Source organism: Felis catus, chromosome F2 (genome assembly GCF_018350175.1).
Source record: "Felis catus isolate Fca126 chromosome F2, F.catus_Fca126_mat1.0, whole genome shotgun sequence".
Classification (NCBI taxonomy): Eukaryota; Metazoa; Chordata; class Mammalia; order Carnivora; family Felidae; genus Felis; species Felis catus.
Window position 1 is genome coordinate 70,879,323 of NC_058385.1, and position 25,262 is coordinate 70,904,584.

The 25,262-nt window shown below is 39.1% G+C and overlaps 1 long non-coding RNA gene across 1 annotated transcript; it reads left to right on the forward strand.

Annotated features, from left to right (window-relative positions):
- The first annotated feature begins 1,154 nt into the window (after nucleotides 1–1,154).
- Nucleotides 1,155–24,806, forward strand: LOC109495930. The gene is made up of 3 exons (XR_002151653.3): nucleotides 1,155–1,313; nucleotides 4,254–4,389; nucleotides 23,966–24,806. It is a non-coding gene; the product is annotated as an uncharacterized LOC109495930 (long non-coding RNA).
- The last annotated feature ends 456 nt before the right edge of the window (nucleotides 24,807–25,262 follow it).

The window sequence follows — 25,262 nt, forward strand, 5'->3', positions numbered from 1 at the left end:
CTCCCACTCACTGAAAATTTGGCTTTTCTCTCAGTGCCAAAGTATTTAAAGGTTCCTTTTAAAGGAAAAAGATTTTTCCCAGTCCTAAACAAGGCCGCTGGCCTTTACTTGGGTTCCATTCAAGCCAAATTTACATTTTACTGTCAGAAACTACACACAAGGCAGAACTACAAAATTGAGTCTTGTTAACCCATCTTCTGCCTTGAGTTGCTTATGTACGATGAGATTCCGAAGCCCTGAATCATTTATGTTCTTTATTTGCTTCTAGTCTGTCTTGTCTTAGTCATTTTTCATGCTTTTATTTCATTGTCCCTTCATTCAGCAAAAATTCACTGGCCCACCTTGCAAGACATAGTGTTTGGGCTACTGATAGTCACGGTAGTGAGGCGATGGTAATTTGGTGACAATGATGGTGGTGTCAATGACGAATATTTGGATAGCACTTCAGTTGATTGTGTCCCATTTATGGCATCATTTTATCCTCACCGTGGCCTGTGCTTTTGGTTGTTCACGCTCATCGTCTCCACTTCACGGATAAGAAAAATTTTCCAAGTCACGCAAGAATTGAGTGGAGCGAAGATTTCAACTCACATCTCTTACTCCAATTACTATGTTATTTCACTACATGAAAAGGGTCATTTTAGTGAAAAAGCACTCGTTCCTGTCCTCAAGAAGGTTATAGCCAAAAAAGATAGCAAAACCTGCACAGGAATAATTGTGACTCTTAGAGAAAAGACAGTGATGGAAATCAGATATATCTTAAATGTCAACAAACATTCGTTATATTCTGTTATGCTTCTATGTTATTCTTAATGTTTACTTTTTCATCTCACAAAGATAACCGTTGTCTGTATTTCAGGAAATATTTTAGTCTTACTCCACAATTTTCATGTTTTCTCTCCTCCTCACATTTTAATTCATGACTAAAGCCACTGTGCTGTGTGAATCCATTTCTCGCCTCAATATGCCAGCTGTCAACATCTTCCTTTGGTATAGCAGTTGTACTCTATACTATGCCGTTCAGTCCCTATGTCATATCGTCCCGTGTGTTAGTTATCACAGTGCAATGGGCTGGAAATAATAACAGCATATTACTTTCAGACGATAGATTGTGTTTACATACATTACATCACAAAAGCTTTGAGTGAGCCCAATGGAGTAGCACTGGTGACCCATGCCATATAGGTGAAGAGATGAGGTTCTGTAAATTTAGATGATTTCCCAAGATTATGAAATGAGTAACAACTTACTGATAAAGCTGTGAAGAGTAAATAAGTTGAATATATGTAAAACTCTAGAGTGTAGGAAATATGGTAAGTACTCATTAAATGTTGGGTATACAAGTAGAAATTCAGAAGCTTGAACTCAGATTTTCTGAAAGTTCTATTTTGCTGATAGCACTACTATGTATAAGTTCCAAGCTTCCTGCAAACTCAATGTTCACCTTCAATTTCATTTTTGAAACAATCGTATTATCTTTATGCAATGTAAACAGATTTTTATCTCAGAATACAAATATATAGATAAATTATGCCACTCTCATGACCCATATACATGGCAGGAAACATTCCAGGCAGTCAACTACTGGGTTCTTTCTTCTAGCACCATATGTAGCCAAGGAACAGTCCTCTACACATAGTAGACTGAGAACACACTACAATACTACTGTTACCATCTTGTGAGTCAAAATGTACTTCTACCTAAGCTCTATGATTTCAATTGTTTAATGGTTTCAGTACACCTAGGTGACTCTAACAATGTCTTCAATCACAAAAGTGTCTGATTTAAAGATATAAAGTATCTTAGGACAAACCTGTATCTTTCATTTCTTTGTACCTCTGTTATAGTCTAAATGTTTGTGTGTCCCCCAAGTTCACATGTTCCTAACTCCCAATGCAATGCTGTTAGGAGGTGGCCCTGTGGGAATTGGTCAGGTCATGTGGGTGGAGCCTTCATGAATGGGTCTAGTGTCCTCATAAAGGAGATCCCAGGGAGCTACCTAGTCTCTTCTGTCAAGTGAGGACACAATGAAGAGTCTATGACCTAGAAGAGGGCCCTCACTGGACCATAATGGCACCCTGATATGGAAATTCCAGTCTCTAGAACTGTGGGAAAGAAATTTCTGTGTTTATTCTCTACCTAATCTGTGGTATTTTGTTATTAGCAGTCTGAAAGGACTAAGACAAACTCCAAAGTGGCTATGTTACTACCAGGTATATAATAGCTATGCAAAGCACTCTTGATGAATAATGAAAGAAAAACAGACAAAAATAACGATCTACAAATATTTATTGAATGTCAGTATATGGCAAGCACTGGCTAGATTTTAGAAATATAAGAAGACTCACACAGAGCTTCCCTGGAAGCAAACATTAACTAAATAAAACTATACAGAATATGTCCCCAAATCACAATGGGATTAAGGTAGAAATTATTAACAAGAAGATAAGTATAAAATGCCCAGGGGATTCTCAGAAGTTGGTAATTACCACAGTATGAATTTTGAATATCTCAGAATCTCAAAATAAAAGAGAGGGAACAACGAGATAATAAAACCAAAACCCATGGGTAATATTTCTAACAAAACCAGATGAAAAAATATTCTTATGAACTTCAAAATACCAGCAAGTGAGGAAAAACTATATAGCCTAAAGACCTGCATGGTATTGGCATTTGCCTAGAAGCGGCAAAGGGAAATAAAGGCATGTCTGACCTCATAGAGAACAGGAGAAGGTAAGCACCCGTAGGCATCCACTGGGAAGCAGCATCTAAGACTTAGGGTGATCTCTCCCATTCAGGTAGTAGGTGAGTGCAAATTTCTGTTTAAGGGGCTGTATCATTCTAGGTCTTATAAACTCTCAAAACTCACTAGCCAGGACTCTTTTCCAGGACAGGACTCCACACTGAAAAGAAACTTCTAGTGGGTGAACCAAGATGGAACTGGAGAAGAATCGGAGAAAGGAGAAAAGGTCCAATAAAAGCAGGGCAGGGCAGAAGAGCCATGAAATCTGGGAAGACAAGCTGCCATATTTAACACTACCTGAAAATGTCAAAGAGGGGGTGAAGTTGAACATGCTACCCTGAACTACCTTCTAAAAGTTCATGAAAGTTAATTCTGTATAAAACTGAGCAACAGTAAAGTATTGAGGGCATATCCAATTCCAAACTATCATGAGACAAAAGTGGAAGAACAATCACAAAATCCCTATAGACAGTAAAATTAGACCAGAAAATTCCATCTTCAAAACAGATAAAAACTGTAGGTTTCTATTTCAAAACTAGCTAAAAGACCAGAAGAAAATTATATGAGACATAAAAAGAACAACATCAATCAAATTTAGAAAAAGCCAGATATGGGGTAAAAAATCTCAGGAAAACACTGAATATTTTAAAATATTAATATCAGCGGTGTAAGAAGGTACACAAAAACGAATAAACAAAATAGACAATAAACACATCCAAGTGCTTTGTTATGACTTTCTATTCCACCATCTCTTGGTACCAACATAAAATGATGAATTGGCCCTGTACAGGAAGGTAAAGAACAGACCAGGCCCATGTGTTCATTTTTTACAGAAGACTCATAACACGGCGGAAAGCAAATTTTTTAGAAGCCATATGGACACCACTTTTACAGATGGTTGTCCAACACTTGCACACTATTGCTTGTTTTAGGGCAGAGCAAAACGAATGAAATTTTAAGCAATATCAACAATTTGCCTCCCTGTAAATTCTTGCGTAGTTGCTCTGAGGGCTACAACAGTAGGACGAGTGATTGGGAACTTAGATTGTGAGACCCAGACCAAGTGTGATTCTTAGGAGCTGAGTGAATATAGGCATATGGCTGGCTCTTGGTAATTTCATACACTATGAGGGAATATCATCCTTGGCCTCACGGCATCGTTCTAAAGATGAAAGGAGGCAGTCGTCAAATATTTAACAAAGCACGTGGCCTCTGCTAAGTGGTCAATAAATATTAACTATGATTATTATTACCTTCCGATACGTAGAGAGCTCTCAACCTGGTACCAGGCAAGTAGAGCAATTTGCTGTGTTCAGAGCGTTGTGTTAGAGGAACACAGAGCGATGGTTACTATAATGAGTGTATAAATACATTTTTTATTATTAGGTTTCTGTAGTTTTGTCAAGGATCCTACTTAAAAGTGTGGAGACTTTGGTTTGGTGTAGATTTGCTTCTATCCTGAGCATCTTTTCTCCCCATCTTGGCCTTGTGCTTTCTTTCTATAAAATAGGTATAGCGATAGTTACTTCGCTGGGATGCTGTGCGACCTTACCTCTGAGAACTGCATCAACAAGGAATGGAAAACATGGTGAGAGGAAGCTTTAAGAGAGAAAGGAAGCCTGAATATGAAAGACAAGAGTTCTACGGTACAGGCTAGCTTTTGAATTCTGTTGGCATAGAACCTTAGGCTTGAAAAGGAAAATTGGAAAACTGAATTTTGAATATGTTCTTTATAAAAGCACAAATATGTTGTGTTTTTATATATATAAATTATGTATATATATAATATATAGTCATACTTATAGTATATACCTTAATATATAAACTATACTATATAAATATACAATATACAATATATATTATTACATATAAATATATTTACATATAAAATAAAATTACATATCACATATAAAATATAAGTATACAATCTCTATAAATATTATACATAACTTTGCCACTCTTGCTACTAGATTCTCAAGTCTTGGGATGCAGGGCTATTTTGTTACCTTTGTATTCTTTGGGCCGCTCAGTAAACGTGTACTGACGAATAAACGAAGGAATATATAGAAGCTGGAATTACACACTTATGTTGCCATTGCATTCCTCGAAGAATGTGAGAATTGGAGTTCATGACAGTGCTCGCGCCCTGGAGTAGGATTTATTCGCTGCTTAACCAACTTTACAGAAGCAATTAACCTACCTGCTTCTCCATTTTCTCCTCTCTAAAATTGGGTTATTACTAAAAATTCTTCTTAACATAGTTTGGGCTTCAACTAGAATGCGTTAAATATTAGAAATCTGAAGCGTTATGCAAATGTGAGGCATCATTATCATAATTATTGTAACAATGTTGTTTTTATTCTTCATTGCTACATCTCGTGTCCTCTATTGCTCTGCAGACATCTCTTTTCTCATCTTCCCCAGGGTGCTGGGATACCAGGATGCCTCTTTAGAAAAGGACATGTCTGTTCTAACGAAACAGAACTTTCTATCTTGGCATTTTCACAAAGGCGACACATGCACGGCCACTTAATGACTTCATCAGCAGCTTTCGCACTTGGGGGAGAGTTTGCTATGTGCCACCTAATATCCTTTTGTTCCTTATTAAGGCACCTTCCAAATTTTAGCTGGGCACATGTCTACTCAGAATCAAGACTGCCTTTTTTTATCCTCTTTGCAGCTACCTATGATTTCATGCCTACACTTCGGTGCCTTTTCCGTAGATGGAAATGAGTATATAACTTTCAGGCAATGTCCTTAAAGGGATATCATCTTTCTCCTTCCTGCTGCCTGGAATGCAAACATAATGCTTCTGCTTGGGCAGCCGTCTTGAGCCACGAGGTGGAGACCATGTGTTGAAGATGTTGAAGCTACAAAACAGACAGATCCTGGGTCCCTGACACTGAAGAGCCCCATACCAACCTGACCTTCTGTAAGCCTAGCAAAGAAAGTAAACAGCGCAGGTATCCTGTCTAGGCACTATTCCCACTCCTTACCTGCTCCCCATCATGAACGTTTTTGCTATAATCTGGAACCTCGTCCTTATCTACTACTCGTACCAGAAATCTGCTCGAAGCCTGTTCTGGGTTTGATACCTTGGAGCCTAGGTCACTTCTGCAGTGAGCCTTATAAACAAATTCCAAAAGTAGCCTTTTTAGTTAGAGAACACAAAAACTCTTGCACAGCTCCCTCAGCTGTAGAATGTTGCCTCCTTAAAATCACTTGTCCGGTGATCTGTGCTGTGGTGAGGGGGAATGGCCCCAGGGGAAAAGCTAAAGATGGAAGGAATCTTTTGGATTCCAGGGAGCGGTCAAGCCAGCTGACCTGAGAGTCCTTCATGGCAACCAGGGAGCCCTGGAGCAAACCCTTGTAGGAACAGGAGATACCAGCACTGGTCCAGGCAGCGTGGTTCACTCTACTTGGTCCCACAAAGTAGGAAGGAGTCTGTGGGCCATGGGAGCAGAAGTCCAACTTGAGAGAATGCTGGAAGGGGAGCATCCCAAGTTGCTTCCCTCTTCTGGCTGCCAATACAAGACCCTCAGAATGACTGCTCAGTAAAGATTGCTTGCTTTTAGAGGAAAAAAATTGGTCTTAGTTCCTGTTCTGCTGCTAATTGGGCAAGCCATTTGACATTTCTGGGTCTCAGTCCTCTAATCCTTAACATTTACTTCCAGGGTAGTATTGGTATGAAATTAGATATTGCATTAATTTTTTTTACAAACTTTAAAATCCTATATAAATTTACATGTTTTATTTTCAAAAGAAAATTGTCTCCACACTATTGCCTTTAAAATATGCAAAGGTATTAAGAATTTGCGTCTATAAAGCAGTATTCATTTCCTCACTGTGTAATAGTTATGATTCATCGTCAAGGGACAAGAAACATACTAATTTAAGTTAAAGAGACTATGTATTAAAAAAATACAGAGGGATTGTGGAATTCAATCTCAGAGATGCAACTGGAATGAGGAATGTGAATGTTGTAGAAGCCCCTTTTCTCTCCTCTTGCTTTTCTTTGTGTGTTTGCCTCATTCCTTTTTCCCTTCAAACTTCTTTCCTCAGGTTCTCTGGTCTATATAGTGGGAAAAATAGTTGACCCAGTGGTTTCCAACCTTCGCTTTTATATTTTACAATCCAAGATATAGAAATTTTAGCCTAATTTGACTGAATGAGGATTAAGTACTTCATCTTGGAACAAGTGCCCACTCCTCAACAAGTCAACTGTGGACAGAGGCCAGGTAAAACCCCTGTTGCCATCACAATCATGGCAACATTGTTACATGTATGGCCATTCCCAGAAGAAGAAGAGCCATTCTGCTATGTTGGTAAAATAATAGGAACTAACTATATATCAATTTTTTTCTGTATAATAAAATATTCAGTCATAGTGGCATAATTTTACCTATCCCCTGGGACTCAATATACTTATGGTTTTTGAAAACAATTTTTTTTAATGTTTATTTATTTTTGAGAGAGACAGAGACAGAATGTGAGTGGGTTAGGGGCAGAGAGAGAGAGGGAGACACAGAATCCAAAGCAGGCTCCAGGCTTCGAGCTGTCAGCACAGGGCCCGACGCGGGGCTCAAACCCATGAACTGTGAGATCATGACCCAAGCCGAAGTCGGATGCTCAACCGACTGAGCCACCCAGGTGCCCCATCAACATACTTATGTTTTTAATTGCTGGCTACATTCAACTATAACATGAGTCTTTAAAATTATGTTCAAATCCATTTAAAAAAGTGTTTTTGTTGATGTTTAATTCATATAACATAAGTTACTCACTTTAAAGTAAAATAATTCAGCGACATTTAGTACACTCACAACTTATGCGACCACCACATCTCTTTGGTTCTGAAACATTTTTATTACTCCAGAATAAATCCCCATACCCATTAAGCAGTTAGTCACCATTACCCACTCCTTCTCATTCCTGGTAACCACCAATCCACCTACTATTTCTATAGATTTACTTATATCATAGATGATGATGGATGATAGATAGATAGATAGATAGATGATAGATACATAATGTCACAAGGAAATAGAGATAGTTTACTTTATATATAACTACCATTACTTTGGCTCATTGATCCGGTTCTCTTCCTGAGTGTCATATTATAAAACTTACCTTCCTACCTAGATGAAGTTCTAGGCCTCCATGTGAGAATTTTAGCGAATCTTCTCATCTTGGCAGCCATTGTTGCTCTCACACACAAACAGACGCACAGATGCACATACACACACACGTACATAAGCTTGCACATACACACCCCTCAATGTAGTTTCTGAGACACTGTTATTTTAGGGATTATTAAGCATTTCAGGGATCATGAGTGGTGACCATACTTCTAAAAACTATGGCTACAAATTTTGCTAAGGACTGCAAAATTAAAAGTAAGCTGCTATGAAACTACATTAATGAGGAGTCTTTAGGTTTGCAAAATAGGAAAGGGGCTTTTTGGCCTGTCTCCTCCCCTTGTAAATTCCTGTGTCGCTTACCTCCTCTGTTCTTATTTCCTCTTTCATCAGAGGAAAGTGGTCAGAGGACGTGGTCCAAACTACCATGGAAGGGTCGATAAGGTATATTATATCATTTTTTTATCACCTCAACGTTAATCTGTCTCCTATACTCTTGGTTCCCTCGTAAAACAAATAGTTGAGGATGCGCCTGACTGAATTTGTCAATCGTGTCAGTTCAGGAAACTCTCAAAATAGGGAGTAGACTACCGCAAATGAAGTCTAGGAGAGAAAGGGGAATATGTGATACTAGAGATCCTTGGACACGGAAACAAGAGGCCTCTTGGATGTCAGCAGGATTTCTCTGGAGTTGGAATCGTTCCTCCTCTGTGTATAACATTGCAAAATGCATTGAGTTTCACAATCGCTCCGTGGTTTGCTGTGAAGTCACTGGTGGCCTCTCCACTTCCCAAATCATTTCCCAGTGAACACTTTGATCCTCTATGATATCAGTCTCTTGAGCCACTAATTGTTTCCAAGTGATTGCGCCTTGCCAAGAGTCTGGGTGGTGTCTTACATCGGATACAATTCCTTGCACTTATATACTTGTTTGCCTTCAAATTCCTCTGAACACTTTACAGTAGGGATTCTCCTATACAAGAGAGTTACAAGATGTAAAATTGTCTTTAAAACTGGTTATCTAGGATCTTCCTTGGCACACTCAATAGCTGACTCCCAGGGAGACACATTAAAGTCACAACGCTATACAATTCTGTCTTACGTGTTGAGGGAAATTTTTTTCTACCTATATGGATTTTAAGATAAAGGTATGAGAGGAAATGTGAAAGACTTTAGAACCATTTGAACACAGTAGTTATATGAGATCCAGGTTTTCAACTCTGCAGAGAGTTTGCATTCACCATTAACTAGTCCTCTTCCTCATGCCTACACCCAACTAATGACCATCCTATTAATTGTGTTTTCCAAATACTTGTCCAATAGGTTGTTTTCTCTTTCCCCCTCCCTCCCCACCTGTGCTGCCCAACACCATTGTTTCGCACTGACCCACTTTGGGTCTCACCTAGAATTTTTTTTTTAACGTTTTTTTTTATTTATTTATTTATTTTTGGGACAGAGAGAGACAGAGCATGAACGGGGGAGGGGCAGAGAAAGAGGGAGACACAGAATCGGAAGCAGGCTCCAGGCTCCGAGCCATCAGCCCAGAGCCTGACGCGGGGCTCGAACTCACGGACCGCGAGATCGTGACCTGGCTGAAGTCGGACGCTTAACCGACTGCGCCACCCAGGCGCCCCAAGGGTCTCACCTAGAATTTTAAGTAGTTTCTCAATTTCTAATCAATTCCCATTCCCATTTTCAGGCATCAGATTTTTAATCTGCTAAAGGAGCATACTAATGCTTATCTCTTGTTTTGTTAGGATTAAATGAAGCAAACTTCAATAATATCTGTGAAAACCTCTAATGAATTTCTTGGCACATAGTCATCACTCAATACATGTTGCCTTCCTTCTTTGATCCTCAGGATCGTTTTTCCTGTGCTTGTCAGAATTGTCTTTCTAAGACAAAAAAAAATTGGCTATCTTGGTACTACCCTTAAAGAAAACTAGAGGCTTATTATTATTATTCAAGAGATGAAATTCAAACTATGTGGCATGACAGGCTTTCATGATCTGACCCTGGTGTATGTCGCTCTTCTCCTATGTGATGATTTTCCATAACACATCGTTACCCTGGCCACCTCAGGGTTGGACATTCTCATTTCTCTGAACCTTTGCATGTGTTGTTCCTTCTGTGCACAGTGAGCTCTATCTCACCACTACCATGAACTCTTATCCTTCGGTTGAAGGAACTCTCTTCCTAACTTCTGTGCTTGGCAAACTCATTCATTCTTTAGGTTCAGCTTCCAGTTCACCTCTCTCCCTATGTTTTTTCAGAACTCTCGATCCCTGCCAACTGCTCATAGACCTCCCAATGTTTATCATCACTGTGATACTTAGCACCCTGGATTATCACTACTGATTTGTATTCTGAGTTCCCAACCAGATTAAGAGGTCCTGGAGAACCAAGAACCAGTTTTACTCATCGTTATGTCTCCATCGCTTAGATTTGCCATTCCACACAGCAAGGTCCCCAAATCCATATTGAGCAAATACATATTTTTATTTTATATTACACTTATCCACTCAGTCAATATAATTGAGAACCTATCATATGTTAAGTGCTAGGCTAGTCTCTGTGGGAGATGCTTAGATAAATAAAAATAGACCTACTCTCCGGAAATTTAAAGTCTAGCTGGGAACATAACATATATATCACATGCCTAAAACAGAGGATGGATAGTGTCAAATTACTTCCAGAGAGGGAGCGGTAAAACTCTCCAAATGATGAAATAGATATACTGCATGATGTTTACAGATCAACCAGCAAGTATTCCCGAGTCCCAACAAACTTTCCATTCAATCTTAGTGTATTGAAAACTAATGATATTCTACTGGTCTATTCTGGGACTATACTTAGGATATACTTGGCAATAATCCATAAAATGGTGATGGGAAAATTCTGTTTTTATTCTAGAGAAAGGAAAATATCTCATTCATCTTGCTTTCCTTTTGGACTCACTATATGGTCTGGCCCATTGTAGTAACTTAGAGTTTGTTTGTTGAAATAGCCTAGACTGCTGACTTAATGATATAATTACAGAGTTCCAGTGCAAAAAATTTAAAGGTGACTTAAATTGCTTTGGATTAGTAACTCTGTCTAGGTTTTAAAGCACAAGAGTTAAAGCTCAAGCCTTCATTTATTCATTCATTTAATCATTTTTCTCAATCATCATCTCAGCTTGGATTAATATAACAAATACCACAAACTGGGTGACCTGAACAACACAAATTTATTTTTCACACTTTTGGAGGCTGGAATTGCAAGATCAGGATGTCAGCATAGTTGGGTTTGGTGTGTGGACCTTTTTTCCTGGTTTGCTGTCTTTCTGCTGTGCCCTCTCATTATGGGGAGTGGGGAGAGAGAGGGAGAGAGAGAAAGAGAGAGAGGGATGAAGGTTCCTCTCTTAGGACTGAAGACCCCATCGCCAAATACTATCCCATTTGGGATAAGGCTTCAACATACGAATACTGGGAGGAACACATTCAGTCCATAGAAATCTGTATTGATTTATTCACGCAGTAAGTCGATAAGTGTTAATTAAACTAGCTCTTCCTATTCCTAGCTTTAATAAACCTCTCCTTCTTGTGTATTACTTTTCATTCCCCAACTAAATTTTAAGCCCCCTTAGGGCAAGGACCTCTTCTCTATTATACTGAAGTGGGTAGATATTCCATGCTAGAAATTTACTGGATAACTTCCTACTTTCCTTTTAACTATGACAGCAGCTCAGGCTACAAACCTAGACTTAAAATGGATTCCTATTTATAAAAATCAGAATTGATCAGACAGACTCGTTTCTGTTTCATCTCCATGGAAACTTTTCTTTTTCCCGGCTGTCGATGAGGAAGCACCATGGTGGGGGGTGACATAACCTTGGAACAGCTCTCCTTTCAGGTTGGAGCACTTACTCAGAAAGCTCTGGCATGTGTGCTGCAGTCCCCAGCACTGGGAACATGAGGAAACTCATAAATACAGATTTTGAGAAGCCAGAAGATTAAACGAATGTCAGCTTCGCAAGGCCACGCTCTTTCAGCAGAAGAGAGACACAACGTAAACAAAGAGCTTGAAGGTGAAAATGAAATTTTAGAACAGAAAGAGAGCACAAAAGATGGATTTATAGCAAATCAGGGCAGGAAGGAAGAGAAAAGCAAGAATGCAAAGCACCAAACAACCGAAAGTCTGCAGAGAGAAAAGTCAATAGATTGTTTAAAACCTGTGAGTCATTTGCTTCCTGATTCAAGCAGGTCAATGACAGAGGATTCATTCCAATTTCATAAACATTTATTAATAGTAGGGGTGTAAGTAGGAAGAGGAGGTGAGAGGGGAGGTTGGAATGGGGAGTGAGCTCTGGGTTGTGAAAACGGGAAATTTGGAGAAGAAACAGTGCTGTATACCTTACGTTGCACCGATCTTTCTATAGAGTTAATACTACTGTGTTCTTACCTCAAATGTTGGAGGCAGGCAATGCTATTCTCATCTGACAGATGAGGAAACCAAGACTTGAGGGCTAAACAACTTTTCCAATCACACAGTAACTTCCAGAACCTATTTCCAAATTTAGGTGTGTCTGATTCCCAAATTTATCTCCTATCCTCAACCTCATTTTATCACCGTACCTCGCTCAGGACATTGTGATAGAATTTGAGGGTGGGAATGAAATTAAGAATACAAAGTTAACTATTTAAAAAGTGTTCTGAGGGCGCCCGGGTGGCTCAGTTGGTTAAATGTGTGACTTCAGCTCGGGTCATGATCTCACGGCTTGTGGGTTTAAGCCCCGGGTCGGGCTCTGTGCTGACAGCTCAGAGCCTGGAGCCTGCTTGGGATTCTGTGTCTCCATCTCTCTCTGCCCCTCCCTTGCTCATGTTCTGTCTGTCTGTCTCTGTCTCTCTCTCTCAAAAATAAATAAACATTAGGGGCGCCTGGGTGGTGCAGTCGGTTAGGCGTCCGACTTCAGCCAGGTCACGATCTCGCGGTCCGGGAGTTCGAGCCCCGCGTCGGGCTCTGGGCTGATGGCTCGGAGCCTGGAGCCTGTTTCCGATTCTGTGTCTCCCTCTCTCTCTGCCCCTCCCCCGTTCATGCTCTGTCTCTCTCTGTCCCAAAAATAAATAAACGTTGAAAAAAAATTAAAAAAAAAATAAACATTAAAAAATTAAAAAAAAATAAAAGTGTTCTGGGCTAATAAGAAAAGAAAGGCATGTAAGTAATGAGTCAAATCACCTGATAGAATGAAAGATGTGCTTCAGTGGATATAAACAGTGCACTGAGGATCATAGATAAAAGAGAATTTCACTGGGCTTCTAGTAAGGAACAGGAAGTGCTATCTAGGAATATGGTGTTTATGGACCTGAATGAAAAGATGTTCTATCAAGTTTAAAAAGTGAATAATTAAGGGAAGACTATTGTACACGAGGAGGGGGAAAGGCTCGTCATGCACAGAACATGGAAGTAAGATTGGAAAAACTGCTTGCCATAAGGCCAGGGAAACCCTTGAATACAAGCCTAGGCATTGGATTCCATATTCTGTGAAATGGGGGTCAATGGAAGAAACTTGTGTAAGAGGGAGAGATAGTCTGCTGTATGGATGTCTGGGTAAACTGCTGCCTCGAGAATAGCCACAGGTTACTTCATGATTAAGGAGCTACAGAAAGGCCTCTGCTTCCAAATTGCTATTCTTCCCACACCCTTAGCTTGGAACTTTCTTCATTTGTGCCTAATGTTTGTAACAAGTGACCTAACAATATAAACAATATAAATTACTGCCATTTCCCACCCTTACAAACCCAGAAGGAGTGTCAGAAGGCTCCATATCCTCTACTTATCTGGGATGAATTACATTTAAATAATAACTATAGGCTAAAAGAAGAAGAGGGTCAGCAGGAGGTAGAAAAGAGGACCTAGCTACAAGGTACTGGGTTCAGAATCATCACTCCACACCCTCGGAAGTCCTGAAGGGATCAAGGTAGTGATCCTAATCCCAGAGAAACTGGGATGCCAGGCAGGTACTTAGGTATGAGAATCAGTTATAAATGCAGATCTTGAAGCCAGAGTTTAGGACCAAGGGCACAACTTGAAATAAGATCCAGAGTTTTAACCTGAAGGATGAGGTAAGGTTAAATCTGCAAGCAAAGAGAATATCTCCAGTTTTGGAGTCAGATGACAAGGACAGCAAAAAATTAGGCTCATCCTTGCCATGCAAAGAGGCACCAAAAATTACAATAAGACAATAAGCCTGGAAAAAAAACCCAGGAATATAAAGAATGAGAAGAAATTCTGAGAAAAATCCCCGAAACTCCACTTCTGGTCTTAGAGCTCTTTCTGAAAAAGTTAAGAGTCTGTGAAGTACCTAGATTTGAGAAATAGAAATGCCTATTAGTCTTTCTAATAGAAATTTCTAGTGAATCAAAAAAGGAAACCATCACAGATTGCAGGATTGGATCTCAACGTTTAGAAACAGAAAAAGAAGGTTGTTCTCAGAGATGCTTACTCCCGATATTTTTTATGCCTCGCTGACTTTCCTTACAGTATAATAGGAAAGATGCAGCATTTGGTAGCAAATAGATGCTGGCTTGAGTGCCAGCTCTGCCTGTTACTTCATATGTTATGTTGTTCTAATTCCTTAATGTGTGAAGTGGGAATAAAAGTGCTTACTTCAGCAACTGTTTGAGAGAATCCTGATGAAATAGTTTACCTGAAATCCAAATGTTAACAGAGATAAACAGACTGTGACAAGCAGACCCTAAGATGACACCCACCTGCTGGTGTCCAGGCCCTTGTATAATTCTCTCCCTTGGTTGTGGACTGGTTTAGCAACTTGTGTGCCATCAACAGAATGTGGCAAAGCCATGGGATAGCATTTCCTTGACGAGGTTACATAAGATTACGATTTCTACTTTGCTAGTAGACTCTCTCCCTTGACCTTGATGAAACAAGCTACCGAATGGAGAGGTCCATGTGGCAAAAAACAAAGACAAATTCCTGCCAATAGCCAGCAAAGAACTTAGGCCACTAATGTAACAGCATGCAAGGAATTGAATTCTACCAATAACTGATGAACTTGGAAGAAGATCTAGTCTTCCCTCATTAAGCTTTAAGACGGGACCCAGCCCTGGCCAACATCTTGACTGCAGCCTGTGATAGCTAATGTTGTATGTCTACTTGGCCTATGATGCCTAGTTGTTTAGTCAAACACCAATCTAGAGGGGTTTGGTGCAGGTAATTTGTAGATGGGATTAATGTCAAAATTGGTAGACTTTGAAAAAAAAATTGGTAGACTTTGAGTAACGGTTAACATTTAGTTTATTTGAAGAATTTGTATAAAGCATATTACTCTCCATAATGTAGGTGGACCTCATTCAGTCGAAGACCTTAACTGAACGAAGACTAAGGTTCCTCAAAGAAAAAGAAATTCTCCGCAAGACTGCAACGTGGAGATCTTTCTTGAGTTTGCAGTCTATTGTACTACTGAATTTGGATTCAAGACTTCAACTCTTGCGTGAATATCCGGCCTGCCAGATTTCAGACTTGCCAGCCCTCACAATTGTGTAAGGCAAGTCCTGAGCATAAATCCCTCTCTCCCTCCCCATCTCTCTCTAAATATGGGAGGCCTTGAGGCAGAGGACCCAGCTAAGTTTGCCTGTGTTCCTGACCTGTAAAAATGATCCAATAATAAGTATTTGTTGTTGTAAGCCTCTGATTTTGTGGCAATTTGTTATGAAGCCACCATGCATTGAGAGATTTTTAAATTTTGGTTCACAATATGTATCCCGTGTCCAGTGGGATATGCTGTGCCCTGCCCAAGCTTTGTGTGACTTCTGGGTGATGGCATATTTACATTCTCCTACTTACTCTTGACTATGAGTTCTGGTTTCCATCAAGTTCCGCTCGTTTTCATCTCATCTCTTTTCTATTATCTTCTTCCTGTTTCAAACTAACTAAATATGAAACACACACCTTTCTTTGGTATACTCTCAAAACCATTCAAACTCTCAAAACTATGTATTAGTGTGCATCCTTACTAAAAATGTTTTAGAATACAACGGCTAATATCGTAACAATTTAAACAATAAAACTTTAGCAATCAGCTATTTTGATTTTTGGCTTAAAATAACATCTTCATGTTGCTCTGCCATCTTGAATTTCTTTTTGGCCACTTTTCTCCATGGGCTCCAAATTTCTGTGAGGCTATTTGGTACCTCCATTTCCCTTTTCCTCAGCACTAATTTCATGCTCATCTATATTGCATGCTCTGTTTTGAGGCCTTACATTGCCCATCAAAAGTGATCCATCAAGGTATTTCTCTAAGCAAAGAGTGTCATCCCTAAGAGAAACTCTAATGTCAGGAGTTAAAATAGTTTCTTTACTTTGCTACGTATGTAAAGCTACCAGAAAAGTCACACAAAGGCAGCAAATATTTGACATATGTTAGTGTTCCTTTCTTTTTTCTCTCTCTCACTAATATTCTACTACTTCCCAGGCCTTTCTAAGCATTAGAGGCCAGATCAATGTGGTTAGGAAGCTGGTGCCTCACAAGTTTTAACAACACAGAGAAGGTTATCTAAAGCAGTGTTTTTCAAACTGTGTATCATAAAGGATCAGTTATTTTTTTTCTTTAAGAAAATTTCCTGTACACTACAGTTGCTGGATACTTTTGCAAAATGCAATAAAAATAAATGTTAGACCGAGAATCTCAAACTTTGTCCTCTGAACTTTGAGGAACCATTGAAAAGTTTTCACTTGAAGAAACACAGAATCAGCCTGTGCTCTAGAGAAGCCATTCAGGCAGCAGAGTGAAAGATGCATGATGTATCTTGAGGCCACTGGGGAGATAGATGGCTGTCTAGTATGGAGAGGAAAAGAAGGTAGAGTGGAGTGATATTTAGAAGGTATACCTGGTAGGATTCATCCTCATTGAAGGAAAGAAGGATGGATGATACAAAGAAGTCTTTGAAAGCAGAGGTCAGGATTCTAGGCCATGATGCCCTGCCTCTGCCCAAGAGGAAATTGCCATAGCTTTCTCTTTGGTTGTTCTTGCTGCTAGAACCTCTTAACCAGTCTCCCTGCCTTTATTCCTAACTATTCTCAAGAACTTTTTCATATTCCAAACATAATTCTGATTACATTACTCTTCTACTTAAAATCCCTCAATGCTCTCCACTGCCTTTGAGAGAAAGAAAAACACTTACGTGGATTACAAGGTCTTACGGAAAAGTCTGCGATTGTTTTTCTAGTCTTACACCATCACAGTTTCCTCATCAAATATGAAAATGTTTAAAAATATTTTTAAAAACTGATGCCAGGACTTTCTGAAAGGTTGAACTCCCTCATTAATTTCTGCTGCTTCTCCAAATTATTTTAAAAGACAGTGAAAAAAAATGTTTTAAGGCATAAATTCACAAAGATAAAGGGAGGAGAAACAACAACAATATTAGCAACAAGATATAGCAACGATATTCTGCAATACTGAAACCCAAGCTATAAATTCAGGGAATCCTGAAAGCAAACTATTTTGTACCATGAAACTCCAGAAAGTTCCAGAAGTTCAAAAGATCAGGTACTTCTGTAAGTGGTCTCAGAATGATTGACTCAAGATTGTATAAGAAGTCAGACCTTCAGATCCCTTCTTCTTTCTCACGCAATAGGCAACATCCCTCTCCTAGGTCACAGAAGAATGGAGGTATGGTCTCTGGAGAAGTTGAACCAGAAGGACAGCAGAAAAAACTGACATTAGAGAATAAAACAGGAAACATATTTATATGCCTTACAATGATATTCTCTTCCTTCATGAAGCAACAAATTAGTGGGAAACAGGCCTTAACCTTTGAGGAAGTGCTAGTAAATTCCTTTATGGGGAATCTGATCAGCCAAAGAGAAAAGAAATACAAATACTGACATATGGGAATCCTTCAACACAGTGAACAATCCACATCTTATAAAGAAGCCCATCTGTTGACAAGGCCGACCAATGAGCAGTGAGTTTAAAGCAGCTTTTAATTTTTGATACATATGTACGAACAAACAGAAATGCAAATGTAATATGACATTTGAAAATCAACCTATGTAATTTACCATATTAGCAGAATAAGGAGAAAAACCACATCTCACGAAATAAAAAAGCATTCATGAACAAATTCTCTGCAAACTACTCTACAAAAAAATCCTACAGCTAACATTATATATTATGGCTTGTGACTGAATGCTTCTCTGGAAGAATGGGAATAAGAGAAGGACATTTAACTCGCATCACTTCTATTCAACAAACAAACAAGATCCTAGTCACTTTATTGCATGTAAAAGAAACAAAATGCACATAGATTGAAAAGAAAAAAAAATAAAACAGTTCTTATTCACAGATAATGTTATCAGATAAAAAATTCTAAGGACTCTACAAAAAGCTTTATGAACAAATAACTGAATTTAGAAAGATTATACAACAAAAAATCAATATACAAAAAGTATTTGCATATTTGTACTAGTAATAAATAATTGGGAGAAAATCTTAAAAGATATTACAATAGCATCAAAAAGCATGAAATACTTAGGAATAAGTTTTGCAAAATATATGCAATACCTATATACTAAAAACTATAAAACAGTGCCAGGGCAACAAAAAAGAAGATAAATAAAGGGAGCATAGATATACCATGCTCATGGATTGGAACACTGAATATTGTCAAACTGTCAATTCTTTTCAGGTTAACGTGTAGATTCAATGCATCTCCAGTAAAAATCCCAGCAGACTACTATTTATTTATTTATTTATTTATTTATGTTTATTTATTTTGAGAGAGAGTGAGAGAGAGCATGCATGTGCGCGAGTAGGGTAGGGGCAGAGATAGAGGGAGAGAGATAATCCGAAGCATGCTCTGTGCTGTCAGCCCAGAGCCCTACACAGATTTTGACCTTAGGAACCATGAGATCATGACCAGGGTAACCAACTGAGCCACCAGGTGCCCCCAAGCAGGCTATTTTAAAATAAGACTTGACAAGCTGATTTAAAAATTAATATTGAAAGTCAGAGAATCTAAAATAGATAAAACGATTTTTAAAAGGAGTGACATAGTGTTTTACTCACTCTAAAGATGCAGTAATCAATCAGTCTGGTATTGCCATAAGGAGAGATATATACATCAATAGAACAGAATAGAGAATACAGACTCTCACTCATATGGTCAATTGGTTTTTAGAAAATTCACCTAGGTAAGTCAATATAGGAAATATAATCCTTTCAACAAATTGTAGTAGAAAAACTAGATAGCTATAGAAAAAAATAATATTTGGCTTGTACCTCATACTCTACAGAAAAATTAACTCAAAATGGGTCATAGACTTACAGGTAAACTAAAATTATAAAACTCATAAAATAAAACATAGGAGAAAACATTCACAAACTTAGAATAAATCAAGGTTTCTTGGACCTTACCCCAAATAACTCACCACAAAGAAAAAATAAGTAATATACTGGATTTCATTAGAACTACAAATGTCTGCCCTTTGAAAGAAACCATTAAGGAACGGAAAAAATAAACCACTGTCTGGGGGAAAGTTTTCCCAGTGCCCATACCTAATGAAAAGTTTGTATCAAGAATATAAATAACTCTTACAGCTCAATTATAAAAAGTCTAACAACCCAAAGTACTTCAACAAACGGTATATGGATATAGGAGTGACCAATAAGCACATCTACAAATTCTCAGCATCGCTAGTCGTCGGGGAAATGGAAGTTAAAATTACAATGAGATACGACTAGGCATCCACTGGAGAGGCTGGGATGAAAAGACTGACAATACTAAGTATTGGTGAAGATACAGAGCAGGTAAAACTCTGGGAGTATGAAATGATACTATTCTCAATTCAGTTTGGCAGTTTCTCATAAAGTAGGACATATACTTAAATATGACCTAGCTATTCCATTTTTAGGTACTTACCTAAGAGAAATAAAAGCGTGTATTCACACAAAGTCTCGTCCATGAGCATTTATAGCAGCTTTATCATAATAGCTCAAGCTGGAAACAACTCAAATGTCATCAATATATGAAGAGATAAACCAACTATGGTATAGCCTTACAACGAAAATTGTTCAACGGTAGGGAGGGATAATGAGTAATACATGTAAACAATCTGGATAAATCTTAAAAACAACATGCTGAGGGTGAGAAACCAGACCCAAGAAAACACGGTGTATGAGTCCGTTTATATGAAATTCTAGAGTAGGCAAAACTCATCTATAATAATACATCAGTGCTTGCCTGGGGCCAGATATAGAAGGGAGTTGATTGCCAAGGGGAATGAGGGAATTTCTAGAGATGATGTAAATGTTCTATATTTTCATTGGAGTGGTTCCGTGGATTCACCTATTGGTCAAAGGTCATTGGATTGTGTACTTAAAATGTTCATTATATCTTGATAAAATGTATTTTTATCTTTTCTTAGGAGAAAGGTATTATGAAAGAAAAAAATCAGGAAAATTTACCAGACATGTAGGATATATGTTTCCAGATTCTCAGTACGTGTCGGTTAAGATTTTTAACTTGCTTGATTACATCATATGTGTAATACCTTTATCACAGTGCTTGGTACATAGAAGATGCTCAATAATCGTTTACAGGACAAATACCTGGGTGGGTCCATTAATTCCTAATGTCCATTAACTCCCACTTATCATGAGTTTATAGATGCTTACATTGAGAAAAGGGAGTTAATAAAGAGCTTATAAAAGTACAATCTTCCTTTCTTCTAAGGAAGCCTGTCTCTTGGCCTGGAGCAAAAGCTGAATACAGGAACCCACTGGAAATTCTAGTGCAGCTGCCCGGGCAGCAAATTCAGCTACTATACAAAGAGGGGCCCCAAGCCTCAAAGAGGAGAAAATGCAGGTAGTTAACAAGGTGAAATCTGGCTAATAGTGTGGGACTAAAGATCCAGAAAGAGCCTATTTAATGCAAAGCAACTTCCTGAAAGGAAGCCCAGAATTTGGCAAAATGCCCTAGGAGGCTAATGTCAGTGATCTGAACCACAGATAGAGAGAGGTCTGGGCCTGAGCCGTTCCACGGCTCCATCCTCTTTTGAAGACCCAAAGAGCCTTCTAAAGCTTCCTGCTCAACTGCCTTTTCACAACTGAGGATATGAAGGCCCACGGAAAGGAAATGACCTACCCATTGGTGCATAGGCACAGAATCACAATTGTCCCCAGACCACCTACATTTTCATTACATTCCATGCCCAGAGAGCACAGAGAGAAAATCTTTCACACCGGCCAATTTGTGTGTGTGTTGCCTACCATTCTGTACGGTTGTATTTGCTTGTCCGGTGCAAATGAAAATCAAACCATTTCAGAACTCCATGTATCGTGTCTGAAAATAGGCAGTTTCTGATTGCCTCCATTTGTGACGGGAATCCTGTTCCTTGGACTTTTCTCTGCTGTGAACTGAATCCTGGCTCCTTTGGAGGAAGGAGGGCATGAATTCCTGGGGCTAAATATAAAAAGGAAACCATTCAGCGCCTCAGGCGATGTCAACCAGCCTTTGCCCCCCCCCCCCCCCAGGTTGTTGCAGTGACATTTTGCTCATCAAAGGGTGGTATCACCTGGCACTCATGGGCTGCGACTGAATTGGTTTAAGCTGGCTTCTAGCTGACACCAGTTGCAGCTGTGGTTATTAGGGTCTCAAGCTACTCCAGTTATTGAACAGCATTCTTGTTTTGTGGCTATAGGTGTCACCTGACTGTTTACGGTGTGTTGCTACAATTAAAACCTATTTCTTGTATTTTACTACAAGCATTACATGCTTCTTTATAACCTTCAGTGAACATGCTCACTTCCTCATACACCTTATCTTACCACATCGAGTAGGTGCTATATGTGGTTGAGGGCCTACCCAGACAATAATTGGATGCTTTCCCTACATTGCACGAAGGACTAGCCAAGTGATCCTCTGAGGACAAATAATTTTAGCTCTTTGATTTAAATTTAAAAACTGAGTACCCCCAAAATTAAAAGTAGACCTACCCTATGACCCAGCAGTAGCACTGCTAGGAATTGACCCAAGGGGTACAGGAGTGCTGACGCGTAGGGGCACTTGGACCCCAATGTTCATAGCAGCACTCTCAACAATAGCCAAATTATGGAAAGAGCCTACATGTCCACCAACTGACGAATGGATGAAGACATTGTGGTTTATATACACGATGGAGTACGACGTGGCAATGAGAAAGAATGAAATATGGCCTTTTGTAGCAACGTGGATAGAACTGGAGAGTGTTATGTTAAGTGAAATAAGTCATACAGAGAAGGACAGATTCCATATGTTTTCATTCCTATGTGGATCCTGAGAAACTTAACAGAAGATCATGGGGGAGGGGAAGGAAAAAAAAATGGCTAGAGAGGGAGGGAGCCAAACCATAAGAGACTCCTAAAAACTGAGAACAAACTGAGGGTTGATGGGGGGTGGGTGATGGGTATTGAGGAGCGCACCTGTTGGGATGAGCACTGGGTGTTGTATGGAAACCAGTTTGACAATAAATTTCATAAAATAAATAAATAAATAAATAAATAAAAACTGAGTACCGCTACAGTAGATGATGGCGTAAGGCACCATGGCCAAGTAAAAATAGCTCTGTATTAAGAATCAGGAGATGTCTGAAGGAAGTTGGGATAGGTGGCTGATGATCCTTGTGTCAAAAGGAAAAGAACCAAGCCCCTGTCTTAGTCTGTCCAGGCTGCTATACAAAATGCCACAGATTGAGTAGTTTATAAAGAATAGATATTTATTTCTTATACTTCTGAGATCAGAGTATCAGCATCGTCAAGTGACCGCCCTCTTCTGGGTTACAGATTCTAGGTTGTATCTTCTCATTGCAGAAGGGGCCAAGGAGCTGCCTTTGGCTCTTTCATGAGAACACTAACCCCCTTACGAGGGCTCCACACTCCCCACCTCCGAAGGCCACACCTCCTAGGGCCATCCTACTGGGCATTAGGATTTCAACGTATGAGTGGGTGGGGGGCACAATCATTAACACCATTACAGCAACCATTGTTTATTGAGTACTGGTTGTATGTTTGACACTTATTATGCTCTATTATAAACCTTAAGCAACATAAGGGCAGCTTTATATCTGTTTTGTTTTTTTTTACTTTTTATACTGATGCTCATCAGAGTATCTGATACTTTTTAGTTATGCAACAAACATTTTTAAAATGAATGAATGAATGAATGTAATATTTTAAATTCTACTTTTCAGATTGGGAAATGTTAGGTAACTTGCTCAAAATCGCACAGCGTTGTGCCGAAATGCTTAGGATCAAATTATGAATGGCCTCTTTGATTCCAAAGTGTATACTCTTCACTACACTCGTGGGCTTTTAGTCAACCAATAGATAATTACCTAGACAGGTCCTCGTTCAGGGGAAGGTTGATAGAATTGAATTACAATGTTAGGAGCGTCATTAATTTTCCTTATGTATTAAAAAGTTGACAGTTTTACAAGGTAGAGAATCACGAGTTTTGTTCTGCATAGGTAATCTTTGATAAGCATGTCAGATAAGTAGGTAGAGAGGTGGAAGGGGCTGCTAGATATACGAGACTAGAATTCTGGAAAGCGGTGAGGGTGGGAGACATACATCGAGGGGTCTTTGACGTGTGTACAGAGTGTTTAAGCTCTGGGAGCCTAACTGTAAAGGCCTCTTCAAAAAACCGGTACGTGGTAGTTAGACAACCACAACATACTTGACGAGAACACTCAAAGTGTTCTCAAAGGATGCCCTCAAAGTGACTCGGTCTGATGACTGCTTCCCAGGTTTGGCAGAAGGGTTGAAAGCAAAAACAGTCTTTGCTGAGAATTCCTCCTGGCACAATATCAGATTTAAAAAATAGCAGAGTCGACTCAGCTACAGACTTAGACCGAGAGTAGACTCAACCACTATAAGGCTCAGAGAAATTACAACGAGCTCTTGGGTTAGTCAAAACATAATAACCATATCAAAAGTTCAGATAAGTGCAGACTGGATATGATGACTTATTTCTTTTCTTCGCTTTCTTTCTTTCTCTCTTTCCTTCTCGGTTGGTTTTTTGTTTTTTGTTTTTTCCTATCCCAGAAGACAAAGCAAACTTCAACACGCCACACCCTGGAGATTTGATGTACTGAAGGTTCTGAACTCTGGCATTCAGTTACCACTGGACCACGGACTGTGTCGCACTGCAGTGATTCATCCACTGTCTGCCTTCTCCTCATTCTGGGCTGCTTCAGGGCAGGAACAAACCCACCCGTTAGCGTATCTCCAACCTCATAAAGTCTCTGGACAGTCATATGGAATCAGTCAGTGTGAGTTGAGGAAGTCAATGAGTACTCGAGAAGGTTAAATTCAAAATACCTAACAGGGAAATATGGCCCAAAAATAAAAATAATTATTCCATGAAATTCTATTTCTAGAAACGGCAATGAGTCTTCACCCTGTGACTTTATAAGGTATTGATTACGAGTTTTCTTGCCATCAATGTTTGCCTCAGTTCCCTTTCTATAAGAACAAAGGATTTTATATGCACCACATAAGCTCATGGTGTTTCATTTCTTCAAATCCAAACCCATGGAACCCTGCCCTCAGGCTAGCCACTTGGACAAGTCAGCCATTAGCTGTGAGCATATCTGGCCATTCCTCTTGACCTCTTTCTTTAGAGCCCAAGAACAGAAGAGGACTTTCTCTCTCCCTGATCAGGCTTTCCCTTATTTTACCCCAGGTGACTGACATATCTTTCAGGAGAACCCCCAATGGATTAAGGTAATTTTCTAGACATATAAATAAGTGAGGTCAACAAATAACTTGAAAACTATAAGAAAAATTTTCCAAAGGGCCTTCTATCTTAATCTTTACTTCATATTTTTTACTTAGGCCATTTGTAAATATCTATTTGCTCTGTGCTTATTTATTTCTTGGCCCATCCCCCAATCAAATGTGAACTACTGAGGCCGGAGAGACCTTGTGGAGACCAATGCAATCTACATAATAGACCTGTCATCTATTGCACACTCAGAGCTTAACACAACACCTGACACTGAAAATGTGTTCAAAAGATATTTGTTGAATGCATGAATTATCTCCAGTCTTTCTAACGATTTACAAGTTGGACAGTATTATCTTTATCTTTCAGGGCACAATTGAGTTTTGGAGAAGTGACATCTCTAACGTAGTGAAACGGATATAATACTTAATTCTGTATTTTTTTTTTATGCCAGTGTATCTGTTTCATCATATTGTACCACTCTGTCAAAGCTTGGTGAACAGTCAGTGTTTGCAATTTTCTTTACCTCTGGCTGGTTTCCTAAGGTGTTTACACCTTACAATATTTAAAAAAGAAAAGGCATGCTTACTGTTTTAAGGTTCAAGACTTCAGAGA